The following is a 6,294-nucleotide window of genomic DNA, read 5'->3' as shown; positions in this document are numbered from 1 at the left end:
TTCAACCAACCAGCCTTCGCCATCTATAGCAGTCGATCAGACCCGGTAGAGCATGTGAGCCAATTTAACCAAAAGATGGCGATCTACTCGCAAAACGAAGCCCTCATGTGTAAAATCTTCCCGTCCAGCTTGGGGTCAATGGCGATGAGGTGGTTCAACGGCCTGAAGACAAATTCCGTAAGCTCTTATAAGCAGCTCACTAGGGATTTTTGCTCCCGCTTTATCACCAACACCAGAGTCCCCAGGCCCCTCGGTTCGCTATTGTCCTTGTCCATGCACGAGGGAGAGACTCTGAAAGCATACTCCGATAGATACTGGGAAGTATATAATGACCTGGATGATAACCATGATGCTGTCGCTATCAGCACATTCAAAAGCGGCCTACCCACCGACCATGGCCTAAGGAAATCCCTCACTGGTAAACCGGTCGCCAACGTTGATCAGCTGAGGGATAGAATAGACAAGTACAAAAGGGTGGAAGAAGATCAGCTGCAAGGAAAGGGAAAGGAGAAGGTTATCCACCCCAAAGCAAATGATTTCAAGTCGGAACGGCACAACCCTGGTCAGCCGAGGAGAGATTTTTCGCAACAGGCCGGGCAGAGTAACCTGCAAACAGTGAATGCCATATTCAGAGAGCCCGTACAACAGTTACTGGAGAAAGTAAGAGATGAGCCCTATTTTAGGTGGCCGGGGAAGATGGCTGGAGACTCTTCCAAACGTAACCAGAACCTATACTGCCACTATCACCAAGACCATGGGCACACTACTGAGGACTGCAGGAATTTGTGGAATCACCTAGATCAGCTGGTCCGAGAAAGAAAGTTACGTCACCTATTGCACCCATCGAGTGGCTATCCCGGCCAACCAACACAAGAGCCTCGAAAGGACGTGACCTTAAGGCCCCCCACCGGGACGATACACGTCATCCTCGCTACACCGGGAAGAACGGGGCCACCCATCCCTAGGGTGCTGGCTGTTGATCGGCTCCCCTCCGAGGGCAGGCAAAAGGAATACAAAAGGTCAAAAAAGGGAAGCTCCTTGATACTGGGGTTCTCGGACGAGGATAAGAGAGGAACTATTCAACCTCACGATGATGCCTTGGTAGTCACGCTAAGGATTGGGGGTTTCGATGTAAAAAGGGTGCTAGTGGACTCGGGAAGTGCGGTAGAGATAATGTACCCTGATCTATACAAGGGGCTGAACCTGAAGCCAGAAGATTTGGCAGCTTATGATTCCCCTCTTCTCAGCTTTGAGGGAAGAATGGTTACGCCGAAAGGACAAATCCGACTACCCGGGCAGACCGGGGCTGAAGTGGTGGAGGTGAATTTTATCGTGGTCGACGCATACTCACCCTACACCGCGATAGTTGCAAGGCCGTGGATCCATGCCCTTGAAGCCGTGACCTCCACACTTCACCAAAAAGTGAAGTACCCATCCAGGGGGCAAGTAGAAGTGATCCGAGGAGATCAGGCCGTATCCAGGCAGTGTATGGTGGCTGCCGTCTTACATCGGCCTCAAGCCGAGCCCTCGGCCCCTGAAAGTTTATAGCAATCAACCGCCTCAGCAGGGCAAGACGATGGACTAGCCGAGGAGATAAGGTGTGAAAGTTTGGACAAGATCGCTGTCAACAGCGACCCGGAGAAGTTTTTTCAGGTCGGCTCTGAGTTATCTTCTCAAGAGAAAGAGGAACTGGTCGGATTTCTCAGAGGGAACATCGATGTGTTTGCGTGGGACGCATACGATGCCCCGGGCGTAGATCCTAGCCTTATTTGCCACCACCTGAACGTCAACCCCTCTGCCACTCCGAAGAAGCAGCCACCCCGACGCCCTTCAAAGGAACACGCCAGCGCCGTAAAAGACGAAGTGGCAAAACTAAAGAGGGCGGGGGCTATTAAAGAAGTCTTTTACCCTGAATGGTTGGCAAACACTGTGGTGGTGAAGAAGAAGACAGAACCTAGGTTCTATGCATGGCGTCCACGGGACCCCACAGACTAAGGGGAAATTAATACTTAAAACAACTACTCATAGTTTTAAACAGAACCCAAGTCCTGCATGGCTCCTCGGACCACAGACTTGGGGGAAATTATTACTCATGAAGATTCTTATAAGTTTTAAACAGAACCTAGTTCTGCATGGCTCCACGGACCACAGACTAAGGGGAAATTAATACTTAAAACAACTACTCATAGTTTTAAACAGAACCCAAGTCCTGCATGACTCCTCGGACCAGGTTGGGGGAAATACTTACTCATGGACGTTCTTATAAGTTTTAAAACAGAACCCTGTTCGCATGGCTCCACGGACCATCAGACTAAGGTGGGAAAATTATAGGTTAAACACAAAACTACTCTGGAGTTTTAAACAGGAGAGCCCAGGTCCTGGCATGGTCCTCGGACCACGACTTGGGGGAAATTATCTCTAGACGATTCTTAAGTTTTTTTTAAACAAAAAACCTTATTGCATGGGCTCACGGACCACAGACTAAGGGAATTATACTTGAAACAATCTCATAGTTTTAAAACAGAACCCAAGTCCTGCGTGGTCCTCGACCACAGACTTGGGGAATTATTATCATGGACGATTCTTATAAGTTTTAAACAGAACCTAGGTTCTTGCATGGCTCCACGGACACGATAAGGGAATTACTACTTTAAAACAACTACTTATAGTTTTAAGACCAGTCCTGCATGGCTCCATCGGACCACAGACTGGGGGAAATTACTACTCATGACGATTCTTATAAGTTTTAAACAGAACCTAGTTCTGCATGGCTCCACGGACCACAGACTAAGGGGAAATTAATACTTAAAACAACTACTCATAGTTTTAAACAGAACCCAAGTCCTGCGTGGATCCTCGGACCACAGACTTGGGGGAAATTATTACTCATGACGATTCTTATAAGTTTTAAATAGAACCTAGTTCTGCATGGCTCCACGGACCACAGACTAAGGGGAAATTAATACTTAAAACAACTACTCATAGTTTTAAACAGAACCCAAGTCCTGCGTGGCTCCTCGGACCACAGACTTGGGAAAATTATTACTCATGATAGGTTGGGTGATAATTACTTAAAGGAAATCATCCTAACGCGGGCGCGCAGTTTGGCGCCATCGCAACCCACAAGTGCACAGCCCAAAAACCCATTTTTCTGTTGCCATTTACATATATATACATCGTTGCAAGTGTTTAAATAACAGTGTTACTGACATACATTTGTAGTAAGCAAAACAAGCACTTTGTATTAGTATTAGTATTCCGAGTACATCAAAAAGAGAGGTCCTCACAAAAGAATGAAAAATTAGGACGACTCTCATTTAAAAAAAAAAAGGGGGGGGCTAAGCCTTAGTAGGGGGATCTTCTGCTTGCTCGGGCTGGGGGGGTGGAACCTCGATGGAAGAGTCCGCGGTAGGATCCTTCGCCATATCAGGCATAGGGGCGGCTTTGGGCTCCATCAGTTCCTGCTCGGAGACCGCTTGGGCACCCTCAGGACGTTCTCGGATCTCTGGAGGATAGAAGATGCTTTCGGGCTGTCTCAACGCCGAATCGGCGGGAACTCCTGCAGCATCAAGGGCGCGCACCCATGAGATGCTGCAATACTCCCGGCATACCTCGGGGATCTCCTCGGATAGCCTGGCCTCCGTCTCTTCGGCACCGAGCTAGCGAGCGGCATTCTTCTCAGCCTCTGTAGCCTCTCGGATCAGCTGGGCCTCCTCTCTGACCCGCCGCAGCTCGTCCTCGACTTTTTGCAGAGCGACCTTGAGGTCTTGCACTGCCTGCTTCTCGGTGGCGAGGTTAAGCTGGGTCGTGAGCAGCTCCTTGCGTTAGTCCTCTGCCTGGGTCTCGGCACTCTTCAAACCAGACTCTGCAGATTTGCGCCGGTTCTCCGAGTCCTTGAACTTGTTCATGAGCTCAGCATGATCATGCTTGAGGGACCCCAATGCTTTCTCCATCTCCGTCCGAGCTTGGCTCTCGACCTCAACCCGGCTGTTGTTACTGCGACAAAATTCCTCAGCCACAAATACCTGCTGAGTAATCTTCAGACGAAACAAGAATGCTTTAATCTAACAAGGTCAAATAAACCAATGAAACAGTGAAAGGATTACTTACCATTGCGAGATCCCTTTTCAGGGATAGGAAGAGCTCGGGCTGAGAGAACCGCCTATAAGCCTCCATATCTCGGGGAAGGAGCAGGGGTTGCTCTAAGGCTTCGGCCACATACCCTGCCCGGCCTCGGTTGTACTCACGGACCGAGGTATTGTAGGGGATGGAAACCCCATCCAGCTCCAACTTGGGGCTCCATGTACGCGGAGCAGCGCGCACCTCAGCGGTGTCCTCCTCGTCCCGCATCTCCGAGGAACTGCCCCGTCCGCTCCCTCGGGCACGAGTGGTTTTCTGCTGTTTGGTCGGCTGGGCAACCACTTCACCCTCCTCGGGGATGTCAGCCGGCCTCTTCTTCTTCAAGTCCGGATTAATCTTAAGGCCAGGCTCGGAAATGCCCTGAGGGACCACAGGGGGAAGGGCTTTGACTTTCGAGGGGGAGGGTCCTTTCGATGACTGACCTTTCCCTCGGGAGGCCATCAGTTCCTTCAGGGATTTTCCCTTTCCTGCCATGAGCTGTGTCTCTTCGTCCGAAGTATCGTCCGAGCAGATAACAATGGAAGGAACACCTACTGCAGAATGTCGATCCCGCTCTCCTTCAGGATCGGAAAGTTCCACCAAGGGGTTTGCTGAACTTCCTCCTCAAAGTGAAACTCGTCTATCTCGTCCTCAAGGGAAAGACGAGATGATTCAGCCTCCTCTTCAGCCTGAACAGCAACATCAGGCTCGTTCGGCGGAGGTAGCTGCTCGGCCAGGTAGGGATCTCTAACACCGGGCAACACAACTGGTGGCAGATCGTGGTCGGCTAAGAACCCGTCCCGGGACACGTCAATCCTAGCCAACCTCGGACTACCAGCCCTTATGGCGTGACCGATAGCCTGGAAAGCGCTGCTCAGAGGTTGATAGCCCAAAACTAGATGGGCAGCACGCAACTGCCCGTCCTCGGAAACGTAGATCTCCGACCTAAGAAGGTAGTTCAACGCTGGCACGTTCACAAAGTTTATCCGAGGAGCAACGTGAACCTTATCTGCAAACGACCAAGAAAAATAGGGTCAGTTCCCAAAGTCTTCCAATAACAGGGAAAGCAAAAAATATATATATATATATGTAATAACCCCCCAATACTAAATCCTTCCCCAAAAAAAAGGACCGATCCTAAAAACGCCGCACCTGGGTTTCCTGCCCGAGTTGGACAGTGAAAATAGTCAAACCACTCCCCAGAAGCAATAAGGAAGTCATTCTTCACGGTCTTATTGGATATTGGGAGACAAGAGATCAACCTAACGTCCTCGTTCCGAGACTTAAGATAGTACCCATCCTCCCCGATGCGGTGACATTCATACAGATGAACCACATCATGCCAGGTGAGGCCTAGATTCATCCGCTCGTTTAAGACATCTACACAGCCTAGTATCTTGAACATATTCGGGGCACACTGATACGGCGTCAACCTATGGTTGAACAGGTAGTCCCTTGTAATCCTACGCATGGGAAGTGTCATCCCTCCCTTTATGAAAGCAATCATGGGGATAACGACCTCTATCTGTCAATACTCCTTCAAGAGGACAGTACTGCAGCCCAACCCCCGGGGGAATGTGGTATTTAGCCCTAAAGGCCTCCATGGTGGCTGGAGTTTTTATTAATTTCTGAAATCTACCCATTTGAACTGAACTGAGGAAACGAAAGTAAAGACTGAGAAGAAAAGTAGAGTCCGAGGATGGAATTGAAACGGCAAGATGAACGAAACGTACCGATACCTTCACTAAACGCTCAAGGGATCGCCTGGAAATCTTTTTTGGGGCAAAACGCTTCACGGAAACGGCAAAATGGCGTAACGGACGCAAACGTTCGTGTATCTCTGGGATTCGCTGGAGCTCTCTGGAGTCCTTGGAGGTTTAGGAAACGCAGATAAAAAAAAGTAACTGAACCCCTCTGACGTCTTATATAGACGAGAGGAGAGAGAAAAGATCACTCCTGCCTAAAAATACGGAAAAAAATGATGGCCGTTCGATCCACGCCACACCGTTGGATGAAGGGAACATAACGCCTCCAGAAGTTAATGGCCGCGCCTCGTAAATTGTAGCGCGTCAAAAGTAGCGGTTCGCACGCGCGCCTCAACGACTCTCCCTATTTCCATCTTTCCACTGACATCAAAACCCCGCTTTTTCTCCTCGGAAGGAGATAAAAATCGGA

The sequence above is a fragment of the Quercus lobata genome, chromosome 4 (assembly GCF_001633185.2).
Source record: "Quercus lobata isolate SW786 chromosome 4, ValleyOak3.0 Primary Assembly, whole genome shotgun sequence".
Classification (NCBI taxonomy): Eukaryota; Viridiplantae; Streptophyta; class Magnoliopsida; order Fagales; family Fagaceae; genus Quercus; species Quercus lobata.
This window is presented reverse-complemented; position numbering follows the sequence as displayed.